Genomic DNA, 17,873 nt, shown 5'->3' with positions numbered 1-17,873 from the left:
AATTCACTATTTCAATATATAGTACAAATCACGATCTTCTATGAAGCCAAGGCTGAGGCTGGTGATGGGCAACTGAACGGGCATCACAACCATTAATATGCTGCTGTCAGAGATGGACAGAGACATTTAAATGATTTTACAGAAGTGATCAGAGCTACCTATGGTGGCTGCTGTCCCAGACAGGTGCCAGCTGTATAGCACACCCTGCACCTGTCAAGCACGGACACTTTTAAAGGTGAATACAATTTGAAAGGTTGTCCTAATGATAAACTAACTTTAAACTTTTTTAACAAAAAGTTTACAAAGTTTTAGACAGTAACGAAAGCAAAGCACATAATTGCTATATAAGTAGATTTTATGAACACATAGTATACACTATTCCTATACAGTGTATATCAAATGCAGACATTTTTTTCTGATATTTAAAAAAAAAATTTCCGTTGAATTTCCAGAATTGCTGAGTAAGATCGTAAAATTTGGTTTGTGAAGTTTTTCCCATTTCAATTCTGGAACAAATATCCTCGTCTGTGCCAAGTTCTTGGTTTCGACTCCTCTGCAGATGTTTTCTTTTTTATTATACATGTTTTAAATAATTTTATGTTTTTATAATATTATTGTATAAAGTATAAGATTCAAGTAAGTTTAGTAAAAGAGCGTGGTTTCAGGGATAGTGGGTATATCGCGTCTGGAAAGTCAAGTGCTAAGGAGAATCAGAACTTTCTTTCTGTCCTCCTCACAAACTGATTCTCTTATTTTGTTTATTAATCTATTTTTTACAATGGTATAGAAAAAAATGATCAAATATGTCTGTTTTATTCAGTTGGTTACCTTTCATGGAAGAAAGTAATTCTGTACAAGTCTGGCAACTCCGAGCCACCACTAGAGGGAGCTTAGGAGTGTATTCAATTTATATATTAATACATGCCTGCTGTACCAGGTGACTATTCAATATAAGTTGTCCTTTGAGTGTGCAGAAGGAATAATATTATTTCTACCCATTTTATGACTTATATCGTGAAATTTTCACCAGTTCTCTTCTCTGCAGCATCTATCAATTATTTTAGTTGTCTCTGAGCTAGTGAGTGGAGAATCCCTACTACGATGGCTCTTAAACACAGAACACACATACATGAAGGATTCTGCTCTATCATCTCTATGTATCACATACTCAGAAGCAGCAGCACTAGCATGGAGAACATTATTCAAGAATTCCGTGCAGTGTAGCTGTGAATCCATCTCTTATTGGAAAGCAGATTTTGTGTATTTCTCTGCTTCTTTCTCTCTCACTCTCCTCCTCCTTCTTCCATTTCTGTAGTCTGTAACCTGAGCCTTCAGTAGACTGGCAGCCTATCTTGTTTTTATCAAGACAGATTGTAGCTGTGTGTCTGAATAAATGATAAGTTCAGAAGGTCAGGAAAAGAAGGGGTCATAAGTGAAAAAAGAAGCAGATTTTTCTTATAAGACATTACAAAGTGTCTTATATCCACTTGTATTATTGATTCATGTGGTGAAGATTATTGAAATATTGACCATTTATTCTTCATAATACAATGTTATGTAATCTTGAATCTTGGAAGCTCCCCCTAGTGGTGACTGTAGGCAGCTAGAATTTTATGCAAAGGATTTGGATCTTTTATGAACTCTAATCATTGGCTCAAAAAAATGAATCAGGTTCAAGGTAAAATTATCCAAGCTTTCCTACTGTGTGGCCTATGTAATTATCTATTTGGGCTCTGTCACAAGTAGATGCAACTTTAATATAAAACCAAGGTCTGCAATTGCTGTTTTCCGTTATAAAACCGCAGCGCTCTCCAGAAAACAACAGGTTAAAACACAATTGGTTGCGGTCTCGTCCTGACATTGGCTTGTCATGCAAACTCCTTCAGTCTCTGCACAGAACAATAGCGGCTTTGTTGCCTGTAATGACGGTAATTGGCTTGTACAGAGGATCCCAGCTTCTTTTTAAGAAGCCACTAATTTAATAGGTGAAATGTCAGGCCAAAAAAAACCCCGGCTTCATCTTTTCGTCTTTCTCCTTCAATTCGGAGCAGTTTAATCAGCTTTTATGGTTTGTTTCTCCTGCATCAAAACATTTGGGTTGCGACAGAAAAAAAAAAAAATAAATTAAATATGTGAAAATGAGAATGAGGTCCAGGGGTCATAAGAAGCCGACCAAATATATTTTTGAGTCACATTACTCTCAATTTAAAGGCATTGTCCACATTTAAAAAACAAAACAAAAACGTGTAACAGCATTAGAGAGCCGTCGCTTTTAATGTTGTATATTAGTCTTAGCCCTACTTAGACTTCCGGAAGGAGAGTGATTGCCGTACGGAAAGACCGCCGCAGGAAATATTTCCCGTAGACATGCCTCTTTCCAAACCATGCCCTTTATCTCTCATGTTCTCTCAATGTCTCTCCCATAACCTCTAAATGTGTCTTCAGAACAGTACCAGTACATTGACAGTCAGTGCATTGGAAGCTATAGCCAGAACATACAGTATTAAGGGCTAAATAATTATTCTTTTGGATTTTCTGGACTTTCCCTTTAAGGTGAACCTGCCATCAGATGAATTTATAATATTTTATTGACACTGTTCCCCTGAGTATGCAGTGTTTTGTTTTTTTTCATCAGCCACATGGTTTCTGATATATGGGCCTTTATTTCTAAGGGGGTGTGGCTCACAGGATCCTCTGGGACGTGTTTTTGGCTACTTTGCCTTATCAGCCTGTGAGCCACACCCTCTTGGGGGGAAAAAATTAAAAATATTAACATTAGATTAAAAGGTCTGTATCTCAGAAACCGTATGGCAGAATTTAAAAAACAAAAACTTGAAATACTCACTGGAGCAGAGGGAATAAAATAAGTGACAGTTCCTCTATAAGAAAATGTTTGCTCATTAACTCTATGGGCATGTGAACAGTTCTGCCCATAACCTCCTCAAATAGGAAGAGGCTGGCGGAGAGTCTGGTCAAATGCGCCTCCATCCGCAGTCATTTTCAGAAAAGGAGAACTGTGTAGTCTGTGGTGGAGAAAGAGAATCTGTAATACTTATATATTAGTAAGTTCCAGTAAATCATGTCCACCACATGCGCAATGGGGACAAGCCTTTATTAATGGGCCCAGGGAGGTGAGAAGAAAAAAGGATATTCACCTCTAGGACCAGCACCGCTCCTCCATAATAGAGAACAGTCGACTCTGCAGAGCTGCACGCTGTGTGAGGCAACACAGGCCAGCAGAGCCAAACAGCCAGGGGAGCTGAGACGCCTGGCACCCACAACATACACAGTGGTGCAGTTGCCCACGGTAACTGGTCTCGAAGGTGGACTGTCTTGTGCCTGGCAGTGAACTGGAGGTAGGCTGTCCTGTGCCTGAAGGAGGACTGGCCTGTTTAGTGACTGTAAACTGGAGGATATGGTTCCTGGCTGTGATCTGGAGGATATCGTGTACTGTGTAAAGCTGTGAGTAGCACATTAACATGGAGGAGCAGTCGCCCCCAGCAACAGGTCAAAGGTGGACTGGCGTGTTTAGTGACTGTTATCCAGAGGATATGTTTCCCGGCTGATATCCGGAGGATATCGTGTGCTGTGTTTGTATGAGTTGGACATTAATGCTGTGAAGTAAACGCATTAAAGAGACTATTGTTGGAACTTTGCTGGGTCACTGCCTCATTACTGCATACGGTAATACCGCTGCATCACAACATTTATAATTTTTCTAAAGATTTGAATTTTTTTTATTGTAGCGTTACTTAATGTGCTGCATTGATGCAGGGCTTTCATGAATATGATTTTTCCTTGAGCAATTTAGGTTCCAAAATTCCAGCCATTAAAATAAAAAAAGATATGCATTCCTGGCAATTTGCTGATTGCTGGTCCCCTGAAGAATAAAATTGTCTGGAATCACTCGGTAACGTATATGTATTGTTAGCAAAGAACAGCTCACCAACAAACTGGAAAAGAGAACCTGCAGGAGTGTTATACATGAAACAACGACCACAGGGGCACCACATGCTCCTCTCGTTATTGACCAAGGTATTCACCATCAGCCTCAGGACAAAGGCTACTTCTCTGGCCACAGTGGCCAGTCAGAGTCCAGCTTTCATGGTTCATAGTTTAAAAAAATCTAAACTAAGCTCTGATTGGATACAAGTGTGATACATGACATTCCAACTAGTAATCAGTATTTGTCTTGAGACTGAAACTGGCCAGAGATTTACTAGATATACTTACTAAAAGAGACCCTGACAGCTGATACACGCTGCCCATGGATCCGGCAGAATGTATCAGACACTGGCAGTATGATGTCAGCCAGGTATGGTTGACTTTGATACACGGAAACGTGTACTTTAAAAGCTGCCGGAGCTCGAGCCATGGAGAAGACTAGTCAAACAGGCAGGTCCCCAGTGGCATCTCCCTTCTCGCTGCCCTGGATTGACAGGTTTCTGCCTACGTGTGCATATTCATAAGATTTTAAACTTTTATTGACAGCTACATAGCATTTGTGACGTGATTCATAAGAGGAAATAACTTTGCATGAAGAACAAGGTTAGTGGTGCAAAGGATTGGGGGAAAGTTATTTTCTCTGATGAAGCCCCTTCCGTGGATGAGATATGAATGGTCTCCGAGTACTTTACTGTTGACATGACACAAGACTCACAGTAGTGTCACCAGACAACCATACTCCGAAACAGTCTGAAGGGGCTTCATCAAAGAATACAACTTTACCCCAAACCTTTGTAGCAATTTTGGCCATGACTAAAGAAGGGGATCTAAACATTCTCCAAGCACAAGTTCTCCCAACGATGCAGGACAATGTGGTGATGATGCTTTTTCAACATGATGGAGACAATGACGCAAGGCAAAAGTGATAACTAAGTGGCTCTGTAAACAAAACATTGGGTCCATGACCAAGAGACTCCCCAGCTCTCAGTCCCAATGAGAACCTGTGGACAATCCTCAAAAAGTGACTAACAAAAACACAGAAATTGTGATCAACTCCAACTCCAAGCCGATATCAAACTGCCAGGGCGAATTGCAGAGTCTTGACATAAACTTCACATATCTGTCAATAAAAGTTTAAATACTTCTGGAATGTTTATGATTGTACTTCAGTAACAATAAAGACATCTGACATAAAGATCTAAAAGCACTGAATCAGCAAACTGTGAAAAACAAAATTTGGGATAGTTTAAAATTTTTTGGCCACGACTGTACATTATTATCATTTAATTCAAATGATTTAAAAGAAAAAGCATTTTTTTCAGCAGGCTTTTTTATACATCAGTCTTATTGTTATTCAATAGTGCTGTTCAGATTTACATTGTTTTTTCTCGGCATGACTGTCCGTGAGAAAAATAGAATCCAGTACGCATTACTTTTTAGAGACTCAGATGAGACTCGCCCATTCAAGCCTATATTTCTATTCTGAACCTAGGAAACTATATTTGATCATTTGCATTTTTTACTGTAGTTGTATGAAAATGGATCGCGCATGGATGAATATTAGAAGAAAACTGTCTGAGTTTTGTGGATGAAATCTAAATAATTTTTCACGCCCTTGTCTGCAGCCGCTCTTAAGGAAGCTAAATATGTGCATGTTATTATATACATATTATTACATATGTAATAAAGATTACTTATTGTATAGTAACATCGTATACAGGTTTATTTTCTAATTATTGTTTCATATTTGTTTTTTTTAACCATTACAACTTTTTTGTTATCAGATTGTGAATTTCTTAACTCTATAATATGTTTTAACTATAATATGCTGATTCAGATCTGTTTGCCAATTTATTGTCTTGTGTAACAGTCCTCAGAGTTGGGGAACATTACCTGAGCAGAAGGAATCAACTGTTTTTTTCCAGGATAACCTTGTATGCAGCTTGATTCATACGTCCTTCACAAAGATTAACCTGTCCAATTCCAGCCTTGTTGAAGCATCCCCAAATCATCACCGATCCGCCACCAAATTTCACAGTGGGTGCAAGACACTGTGGCTTGTCCACCTCCTCAGGTTTCCGTCTTACCATTAGATGAATGGAAAAACAGTTGATTCCTTCTGCTCAGGCAATGTTCCCCAACTCTGAGGACTCGTTTTTCCAGCAGGACAATGCGCCATGCCACACAGCTAGGTCAAGGTGTGGATGAAGGACCACCACATCAAATCCCTGTCATGGCCAGCCCAAGCTCCCGACCTGAACCCCATTGAAAACCTCTGGAATGTAATCAAGAGGATGATGGATAGTCACAAGCCATCAAACAAAGAAGAACTACTGACATTATTGTACCAGGAGTGGCATAAGGTCACCCAGAAGCAGTGTGAAAGACTGGTGGAAAGCATGCCAAGAAGACGCATGAAAGCTGGGATTAACAATCATGGAAAGCTGGGATTAACAATCATGGTTATTCCACAAAATATTGATATCTGAACTCTTCCTGAGATAAAACATTAGTATTGTTGTTTCTAAATGATTATGAACTTGTTGTTTTTTTTTTTTGCATTATTTGAGGTCTGCAAGCAATGCATATTTTTGTTATTTTGACCATTTCTCATTTTCAGAAAATAAATACAAAATGTATTGAACTTTGGAGACATGTTGTCAGTAGTTTATAGAATAAAAGAACAATTTACATTTTACTCAAAAATATACCTATAAAGAGAAAAATCAGACAAACTGAACATTTTGCAGTGGTCTCTTAATTTTTGTCAGAGCTGTATAGCATCTCATGATGTTTTCTTCTGATCCACATCCTTGGAAGTGTTGCAGAATCCTCTTCCTTCTCTGTTGCCTTCATTGTCCTGATGCCTTTATTCCTTCTCCGTCACAGAAGATGAACTAAAAGGGATTTCAAAGAAATATAATTTCATCAACACAAGAGGAACAGAGAATTTCTTGATGGCAGATAGCGAAATTAGACTCACATGAAACTTGTGTAGGACGACAGGCCTCTGATTAGAGTTGGCTTAGGAAATCATAAGATTGGCAGAGGCGGTTTGGGGGTGGAATTAGGTAACTGCTTTTATTCAGTAGGACGAAGCTGGAATCCCACTCATGTTGCAGTTTTGACTGAGGGTTATGTAATGTTTTTTTTTTCTTTTGGAACGTTAGCGAGAAATAGAATTCACATGGAATTCACACTACCAAAAGTAGAGGTTGAATAGTATGAACAGTTTCAAAGTCGGATCCATAGCGTTCATAAAATGTTAATGTGAACAATTTGAAAGATTATAAGCAAGAGTATTAAAGGAGTTGTCCAGCCTTAATAAAATACAAGTCCGTATTCACTTTATGTGATGTTGTAGATGGCACAAGCTTGTGATTGATGCAGCGCTCACAGGGTGATGTCACTGCTGCAGTTGATCAATAAAGACTGGAGGACTGACGGAAAAGCAGCACTGAACCTGGGGAGGGTAAGTACTGCTCAGATTGTTATTTTACACATCACTGAGCCTACAGGGTAAAAATAGTTTAAAGTAGGGAAATCCCTTTAAACTGTAATATTCCTTTAAATGGGTACTCTGGCTTTGGCATACAAGTCTGCAGTCTCACATTGTGTGCAGTGCATGCTGTGAGGATTCTCCGGTGCCCGCGCTGGGAGCTGCGTCAGCGTGACTGTAAGTATCTTATTTGCATGCATTTCACGTGCCAACTAGAAGGACACGGCTTCACTCAATGCAAGTGTGTTGTGTGAGGCCAGTCTAGTCTGAAAGTGGCTGTAAATATGCATATCCCATTCTTGTGGTCACATGACCGCCTGCTCTTGGTGCCAGCACTGGAGAATCCTCACAGTGTCCAGTGTGCACAATGTGAGGATTGACAAGTCTACAGTCATGCTGTGTGACTACAGACTTGTAACTAAGGTCAAACAATACTCACAGTGTCCAGTGTGCACAATGCGAGAATTCCCAAGTCTGCAGTTATGCTGTGTGACTGCAGACTTGTAACTAAGGTCGAACAATCCTCACAGTGTCCAGTGTGCACAATGCGAGAATTCACAAGTCTGCACTTATGCTGTGTGACTACAGGCTTGTAACTAAGGTTGAACAATCCTCACAGTGTCCAGTGTGCACAATGCGAGAATTCACAAGTCTGCCATCATGCTATGTGACTACAGACTTGTAACTAAGGTTGAACAATTCTCACAGTGTCCAGTGTGCCCAATGTGAGGATTCACAAGTCTGCAGTTATGGTGTGTGACTACAGACTTGTAACTAAGGTTGAACAATCCTCACAGTGTCCAGTGTGCACAATGCGAGGATTGACAAGTCTACAGTCATGCTGTGTGACTACAGACTTGTAACTAAGGTCGAACAATCCTCACAGTGTCCAGTGTGCACAATGCGAGGATTCACAAGTCTGCAGTCATGCTGTGTGACTACAGACTTGTAACTAGGGTCGAACAATCCTCACAGAGTCCAGTGTGCACAATGCGAGAATTCACAAGCCTGCAGTCATGCTGTGTGACTACAGACTTGTAACTAAGGTTGAACAATTCTCACAGTGTCCAGTGTGCACAATGTGAGGATTCACAAGTCTGCAGTTAGGCTGTGTGACTGCAGACTTGTAACTAAGGTCGAACAATCCTCACAGTGTCCAGTGTGCAGAATGCGAGAATTCCCAAGTCTGCAGTTATGCTGTGTGACTGCAGACTTGTAACTAAGGTCGAACAATCCTCACAGTGTCCAGCGTGCACAATGTGAGGATTGACAAGTCTACAGTCATGCTGTGTGACTACAGACTTGTAACTAAGGTCGAACAATCCTCACAGTGTCCAATGTGCACAATGCGAGGATTCACAAGTCTGCAGTCATGCTGTGTGACTACAGACTTGTAACTAAGGTCGAACAATCCTCACAGTATCCAGTGTGCACAATGCGAGGATTCACAAGTCTGCAGTCATACTATGCGACTACAGACTTGTAACTAAGGTTGAACAATTCTCACAGTGTCCAGTGTGCCCAATGTGAGGATTCACAAGTCTGCAGTTATGGTGTGTGACTACAGACTTGTAACTAAGGTCGAACAATCCTCATAGTGTCCAGTGTGCACAATGCGAGGATTCACAAGTCTGCAGTCATGCTGTGTGACTACAGACTTGTAACTAAGGTCGAACAATCCTCACAGTATCCAGTGTGCACAATGCGAGGATTCACAAGTCTGCAGTCATACTATGCGACTACAGACTTGTAACTAAGGTTGAACAATTCTCACAGTGTCCAGTGTGCCCAATGTGAGGATTCACAAGTCTGCAGTTATGGTGTGTGACTACAGACTTGTAACTAAGGTCGAACAATCCTCATAGTGTCCAGTGTGCACAATGCGAGAATTCACAAGTCTGCACTTATGCTGTGTGACTACAGGCTTGTAACTAAGGTTGAACAATCCTCACAGTGTCCAGTGTGCACAATGCGAGAATTCACAAGTCTGCAGTCATGCTATGTGACTACAGACTTGTAACTAAGGTTGAACAATTCTCACAGTGTCCAGTGTTCACAATGTGAGGAATTACAAGTCTGCAGTTAGGCTGTGTGACTGCAGACTTGTAACTAAGGTCGAACAATCCTCACAGTGTCCAGTGTGCACAATGCGAGAATTCACAAGTCTGCTGTCATGCTATGTGACTACAGACTTGTAACTAAGGTCGAACAATCCTCACAGTGTCCAGTGTGCACAATGTGAGAATTCACAAGTCTGCAGTCATGCTGTGTGGCTATAGACTTGTAACTAAGGTCGATCAACCCCTTTAAGATTTCCAAAACATGAAAATATAAGAATCAAAACTTCCTCAAGCACAAAGACAACTGTGAGGAATTTCATGTCCCGTCACACATGCAAATCCCATCAAGTTTTCTTAAAATGCAAAACGTTTTGTGCGCCATTTGCATTTATTAAACTCTAACACCAATCTCTGCACTATTGTAACATTATGACACAAACAATAAACACTGTACGGAGTAGATAAATGGACTGGAAAGCGCCCCTTTAAATGAAAAAATATTTTCTTAAGGAAACTGAATTTTTCTTTTTTTTAAATAGAAAAAAATAAGATACTAATGGCATCAGTTGTACAATTTATTTTGATACATTGTTGAGCAATCCCTTTCAAAATGAAAATCCGATGCTTTTATTTTACAGCTGGATCATAGGGGGTTAATCTGAGTTGCAATATCTTTGGGGGGTTACTTCCAGGCCTTTCCTTGCAACAGCTTGTTGCTCTGTCTACGCCAACCTAACAAACAATGAAGTCTAATAATGATCTGAATACTTAACGAAACCCCAATTTTAAAGGGATTACTGCTAGACCCTTGTAAAGAGTGTTCAATAAGTTAGACGCCTTAAAAACCTTGCCTGTTATGGGCTGAGTGCCTGTCTCGCAAAGCAGATCATTTCCTGAGGGTAAAACGTTCAATTTTATTTTTGTGCAATCAAAAATGCAGAACGAGCTCAGGTCAATAATGGACACTTATGAGAGGCGGTCCAAGAGCTTTTGATTGAGACCAGGTGGCCAAGGACACACGAGAGCTGCTGGTGGGAACTTAGTCTTTGTGCTAATTTTTCGCCAAGCTTTGTGACATGAAAATTAGGAAGAAACTCAAACCCCCTCCTTCCCCTCAACTCTCATTACTGGACCACTGGGCTATAAATTTTTTTCATCTTTTTCATTTTCAAGGTCTCATAATGGAAAATTGTCACAATGGATTTTGCTCAGGTAGACGTTAGTCATGTTAATAAAGAACCTGGTAGTTCCATTATTGGGGGTAGGTATAAAAAAGAAACGTTTTGGAAATTTAAAGGGCAGTTGACAGTGCGCAGAGGTAGGAAGCGAGTCCCGTTAATCCTGTAAGAATCTAATAGGAAATTAGTAGATGACGGAGGTTGAGCGTTTGTGGTGTCTACGAGCAGTGGGCGAGCATGACGCAGGCAAACTTTTGGGCAATAACTGGACTCACCAAATGAGCTGAGCCTGCTGCAGTATATTCTTTTTTTTTTTTTTGCAAGCTAAGCTCCACCTAATGACTTCCAAACTAATTTCCTGCTCTTCCCATTGGACTCGCTCCTCAAAGACGGCAGATTTTATGGTGGAAAGTTCTTTCTTGTGTCTCGCTTGTGGGTGGTCACAATGACCTGCCAGGACTGTTCATGCTGAGATCGTCAGGTTAACCTGTTGCTGCTCCACGGTCTCTAGAACACATCATATAACTTATATGGTCTGTGTTTTTTTCCTAAATACAATGAAACATTGAGGCATAGGATATTGGTGGGGGATTGAAGGCTGAATGCTCCATACGGTCTTCTGGGCTTCATGCCTGCTACTGCTACATAAAGATTTATGGGACTGGAAGATCCATTTTTACCCCACATTCTACCATTTTATTTTAAATTCCATATCCTATAAAGTGTATTTCCAGACATGTGGTCAGGGACTGTTCCATCTTTGGTATCTCGGAATGGATAGTTAATGTAGGGTAACATGATCACAAGGTAATAATTGAGGGTGAAAACCCTTTCAAGGCAGCAGCGTAGCAGTTTTTTGCTCACAGGGTAGTAATAAGCTTGGTGGTTACACAGTTTTACATGAGGCGATGAGCTTGCTTTTTTTCATTTATCTCACAGGAGTACAACTGAGGTGGAAAATGGACACAAGCAGTGAGCAGACACTTGTGGCACTTGACAGGAGCATGCAATGCTTCACAACAGCATCTTTCTTACTTTCCAAAAGTCTTTGTATCACTACGCTTAGCAGTGTGATTGCTTTGGCAGCATATATCCTCTTTACTCGGCAGTACAGCTCAAACAATCAGTACTGGTCAAGGCCCCCATCATAGTTATATCTAGTATAAGCAGAATCTCCTGCAGGCAAACAGGATCATGGGGTGCATTAAAAGAGGTCGGGATATGATGAGAGCATTATACTGCCTCTGTACAAATCCCTGGTTAGACCGCACATGGAGTACTGTGTACAGTTTTGGGCACCGGTGCTCAGGAAGGATATAATGGAACTAGAGTAAGTACAAAGGAGGGCAACAAAATTAATAAAGTGGATGGGGGAACTACAATATCCAGAAAGATTAGCAAAATTAGGATTATTTAGTCTAGAAAAAAAGGCGACTGGGGGGCGATCTAATAACCATGTACAGTATAAGTATATGAGAGGACAATACAAATATCTCCCCGAGGATCTGTTTATACCAAGGAAGGTGACGGTCACAAGGAGGCATTCTCTGCGTCTGGAGGAGAGACGTTTTTTCCACCAACATTGAAGAGGATTCTTTACTGTTAGGGCAGTGAGAATCTAGAATTCCTTGCCTGAGGAGGTGATGATGGGGAACTTAGTCGAGGGGTTCAAGAGAGGCCTGGATGTCTTCCAGGAGCGCAACAATATTGTACCTTACAGTTATTAGGTTCTTTAGAAGGACGAAGATCTGGGGATTTATTTTGATGGAATATAGGCTGAACTGGATGGTCAAATGTATTTTTGGTCCTTGCTAACTATGTTACTATGTTAGTAGCTTCTCTGGTACTTTGCATACTCTTGCAGGCTACCCCTAATACTTACAGTGTCACAGTCTCCTTTATCTGGGACACATTATACCTACTGCAGCTCAAGCTGGAACTTCTTATATTCTCCTCTGTGGCTTTCACTAAGACCTGGCTTAGCATACCTTTTTAGCCAGTGTTGCTCACCCTCACTTACTAGTTAGCTTTAGCGCTTTACTAGGCTGCACAGGTTCTACTCTCCTCTCATTGTCTGCATGACTTCTACTGACTTATATGCTCCCAGGAATGCAACTAGAGTCCATGCTTATGGTACTGATCCCAATCTACCCTTTCTATCAGCCATATCGCCAGCCACTTATTACACATTAAATCAGAGGACAAAGCAAGACCACTACAAACGATATTTCAGATGAAACAACCACTCTAACACTTGAACTAAGCATTTCTTGACCCTGGGTGTATCTCCTATCAACATCTTTAATATCGATGCCGCAGCTTTACTGCATCACACATATTTTGACATGGAATTAACATGTATCAGCACTGCTGAAGATATTGAACTATAAAGCATTATAATATCTGGCAACAATAAATTGCTGATGGTGCACAGTAAACCAAACGAAGCACAATGTAACACATGGAATAGTAAGGCAGAGTCCAGAACATGAAACTTTGGATTTTGCAAATGTATGAAACTGAAGTATTATACCGAGGCTGTGATGAATATTTAACCGTCTTTATTGGATAAGGTACTGACCAGGTTTAATAAGATGAACTATTATAATGTTTCTGAAACAAATGTACTAAAACTAAACGTGAATGCAGAAAAATGGCAGCAGATGCTCTGGACCGAGGAGTCAAAGTTAAAAAAATATGTAACTGTATCAGAAGGCAATGGAAAGAAAACGAGAAAGAGGGGGTCTACAGGAAGAGTGAAGCATGTAATGGTAGAGGGTCTTTGCAAGTTTGGGGCTCCATTTCAGCAATTGTAGTTTGATATTTGGTCAGGATTAATGGCATCTTCAATGAGAGATTCCAGCAGATAACTATCCATCGTGTAATATCATGAAGGTGCCTCATGGCACCTATGTGCACTGACTGATCTATAAAAGATGGATCGTTGCCTATCTGAAGCTGACTGTGTAAGCAGGGTATGAATCGACTACCGGTCAGCAAACAAGTAGCCAATGTAAACAGACTCTGAGAAATGTGGTTAAGTCAAGAGAGCAGTATAAAAAGTAAGGAGAAGAGATAATTGCTTCGAAAAAACAAGGTAAGAGATACAATAAGATAGAAAAGCAATGAATGTTCCTAGAGATACAGCTGGAAGGAGAAATTGTAAGTTCAAAGTTATAGGACACTGACTACGCTACCTAGAAGTGGCAGAAAGGGGAAACTCTCTCCAGCTGCCACCAGGTTCCTGAGAAGGTAGCAAGATTTGGTGGCAGCAGGCGCGGAGGTTTAAGCTTGTATAGGAAGGTGCATACTAAACACTAAAGGTCTCTATAATGAAAGAAAGTGTGTGGATACAGCTCACCCTATCGAATATACACTCACCGGCCACTTTATTAGGTACACCATGCTAGTAACGGGTTGGACCCCCTTTTGCCTTCAGAACTGCCTCAATTCTTCGTGGCATAGATTCAACAAGGTGCTGGAAGCATTCCTCAGAGATTTTGGTCCATATTGACATGATGGCATCACACAGTTGCCGCAGATTTGTCGGCTGCACATCCCAAAGATGCTCCATACAAGGCAGGATGGATCCATGCTTTCATGTTGTTTACGCCAAATTCTGACCCTACCATCCGAATGTCGCAGCAGAAATCGAGACTCATCAGACCAAGCAACGTTTTTCCAATCTTCTACTGTCCAATTTCGATGAGCTTGTACAAATTGTAGCCTCAGTTTCCTGTTCTTAGCTGAAAGGAGTGGTACCCGGTGTGGTCTTCTGCTGCTGTAGCCCATCTGCCTCAAAGTTCGACGCACTGTGCGTTCAGAGATGCTCTTAGGCCTACCTTGGTTGTAACGGGTGGCGATTTGAGTCACTGTTGCCTTTCTATCAGCTCGAACCAGTCTGCCCATTCTCCTCTGACCTCTGGCATCAACAAGGCATTTCCGCCCACAGAACTGCCGCTCACTGGATTTTTTTTCTTTTTCGGACCATTCTCTGTAAACCCTAGAGATGGTTGTGCGTGAAAATCCCAGTAGATCAGCAGTTTCTGAAATACTCAGACCAGCCCTTCTGGCACCAACAACCATGCCACGTTCAAAGGCACTCAAATCACCTTTCTTCCCCATACTGATGCTCGGTTTGAACTGCAGGAGATTGTCTTGACCATGTCTACATGCCTAAATGCACTGAGTTGCCGCCATGTGATTGGCTGATTAGAAATTAAGTGTTAACAAGAAGTTGGACAGGTGTGCCTAATAAAGTGGCCAGTGAGTGTATATACAGTATGTTGTTCAATCTGGTTCCAATCTGGTCAATTGTTTGCTTTTCGGGTGCTGCCATCTACTATTAAGAGTCAGCCAGAATCGAAACGCGTCAGATGTTTTTCTATGCCCATGCTACTATCTTAATGAAGTCACAATAACCATTTTGTTTGCTTTTAATTTGCTTTGTTGGATTGAAAACCCTTTTTTAGCAATGAAGGTCTTCATGTTCAAACGCCAAGTCGTCACCTGAAACGACCCACAACTAAAAGAAAAGTTGCATCTGATACACTCAAAACCATATAAATAACCATAGAAGTTTTATAGAGCCAATAAAGTTCCTCATAAAATATGCAATGATCCCTTCATATCAGAATCATCAACATTAACAGAAATAAACACATGAAATAGATCACTCTGTCTGTAATGACTCTATATAATATATGAGTTTCACTTTTTGTATTGACGAACTGAAATAAATTAACTTTTTGATGATATTCTAATTTTGCGAGAAGGACCTGTATATAGATGATAGATAATAGATGATAGATAGATAATAGACAGATGATAGATACTAGATAGATAATAGATAGATGATAGATAATAGATAGATAGATAGATAATACATAGATGATAGATTATAGATAGATAATAGATAGATGATAGATAATAGATGATAGATAATAGATAGATGATAGATAAATAATAGATAATAGATGATAGATAACAGATAGATGATAGATAGATAGATAGATAGATAGATAGATAGATAGATAATAGATAGATGATAGATAGATGATAAATAATAGATAGATGATAGATAATAGATAGATGATAGATAACAGATAGATGATAGATAGATGATAGATAATAGATAGATGATAGATAATAGATAGATGATAGATAATAGATGATAGATAAATAATAGATGATAGATAACAGATAGATGATAGATAATAGATGGTAGATAGATGATAGATAATAGATGATAGATAAATAATAGATGATAGATAGATAGATAATACATAAATGATAGATAGATTGATGATAGATAGATAATAGATGATAGATAACAGATAGATGATAGATAATAGATAGATGATAGATAATAGACGATAGATAGATAATAGATGATAGATGGATGATAGGTAGATGATAGGTAGATAATAGATGATAGATAATAGATATAATAGATAGAGATATGAGAGATTGGTGGATTTGTCTTCTTGTAAATCCGTTATCTCAGTATATCCTAGATAAAATGATCTCATTGTAAATTCTTGTTCAGTCCTCACATTTATCACCACCACAAGCAATGATGTCCAGTTCTGTTCCGAGACCCCCACAATTCTGTGTATTGCACGAACGCTAATGGGATTGTTCCTTTAAATACACCCACATGGATAACTGGTTTTGACTATTAACAATGATAATAAATACAAGTCCAGGCGCACATTGCAGGCAGGCCAGCAGGAAGCCGTCCAAACCTCGTATTCAGAGCTGTTATTAATCTGTCTTCAGCACATATCTGCGGTGTATTTCATTCCAGGCTCACAGCCCGGGCCAGAAAATGTTCATTTAGACCCAAGCGGGTATAATAATGTGACTTGTGGGTCAGATCACAGGTAATTCATATATGATGGTCACATCACTGCCATGTGGAGGACTGACTCAGGTGTGCAAGGATTTGGGGATTATCAGTTCTCCATGGACAATGGATTAACGTGGAGAAGAATAACCAGAAATCTAAAATTCAGCTTCAGCCATTTACCCAAACCACCCAGTTGTCCCAACATAAAACCCCTGAGGGGTCTACAGGGCCACGGTGGGGAATAATGACTGCTTTGTAGCCCTAAAATTTTATATTACGTAATTGATATTTATTCATATGTAGCTTAACTTTCAGGGACTTCCATATTGGATTTAAAGGGAATGTCCACCTGTTTTTTTATTTTTTTAGGTCTAGCACACTTTTTTTTATGGAAAAAAGAGACAATGCACATAGGGTAATAATGTTTGGTGATAGTAGATCGGGGGTGAGAGTGATTTGGCTGTGTATGTCACAAGTCCAATTAATTCCCATAGAAAATGGAGTTGCTGTGGTCACGTCTACAGTGAAAAGTTCTCCTTCTGCATACAAGCTTAGACAAAGTAAAGTAGAGAAGTTGACGTATACCTGACCATGTTGCTGAACAGAAGAAGTGGTACTACACATGTAGTTCTTCTTCAAGTAGTTTTATTACGTGTTTTGAATCCATTCTAGTAGTAAACATCCTTTCAGACCCTGAAGACTACATTACAGTAGACACTGATCCAGTTTACAAAGTTCAACAAGCTTATTCTTCCATAATAATGCCTACTCACTTAATAAAACAGAATAAAAAGTATTATTATTGATCATTCCAACACACCGTTCTTTTATAACTTACCCCAAATACACAAGTCCATTGTTAATCCACCAGGTGGACCAATAATCTGTGGTATAAACTCCGTTATCAGTAATTTATCCATGTACATTGATAATGATTTTACAGAACAAAGTAATAGTGCTGCCTAACTGCCTCAGAAACCTCTTCTACCTGATAATGGAGCTCAAGAGCATAGAATGTTAGGATGATTTCACCTTCTTGACAATGGATGTGGTGTCTCTAACATACAACACAATATAGGACTACAGTACATAAAGAAATGCCTTTACAATAATGAGAGAATAAATGACACTTGTCACCCATCGCTCTTTCATCTAGTAATTGTTAGAATTTACATTCACTAACAATTACTTTTGAAAACACAGTTTACCATCAAAAGAGAGGTACAGCTATGGGCACAAGAATGGCCCCCAATTATGCCAATTTATTAATGGTGGCATTCTAGGAGGCCCATACTTGCACCAAAATACACCCAAAGCATAATACTGTATTGTCACTCTAT

General features: G+C 39.8%; 1 long non-coding RNA gene across 1 annotated transcript in view; it reads right to left on the bottom strand.

Moving 5' to 3' along the window:
- Window positions 1–6,435: 6,435 nt before the first annotated feature.
- LOC143809556 (uncharacterized) overlaps window positions 6,436–17,873 on the bottom strand; it is a 159,062-nt gene continuing 147,624 nt past the window's right edge. Inside the window, exon 5 of the long non-coding RNA XR_013222335.1 lies at window positions 6,436–6,842. This is a non-coding gene — a long non-coding RNA (uncharacterized LOC143809556). The remainder of the gene's footprint in view (window positions 6,843–17,873) is intronic.

The sequence above is a fragment of the Ranitomeya variabilis genome, chromosome 2, assembly GCF_051348905.1.
Source record: "Ranitomeya variabilis isolate aRanVar5 chromosome 2, aRanVar5.hap1, whole genome shotgun sequence".
Classification (NCBI taxonomy): domain Eukaryota; kingdom Metazoa; phylum Chordata; class Amphibia; order Anura; family Dendrobatidae; genus Ranitomeya; species Ranitomeya variabilis.
This window is presented reverse-complemented; position numbering and strand designations above follow the sequence as displayed.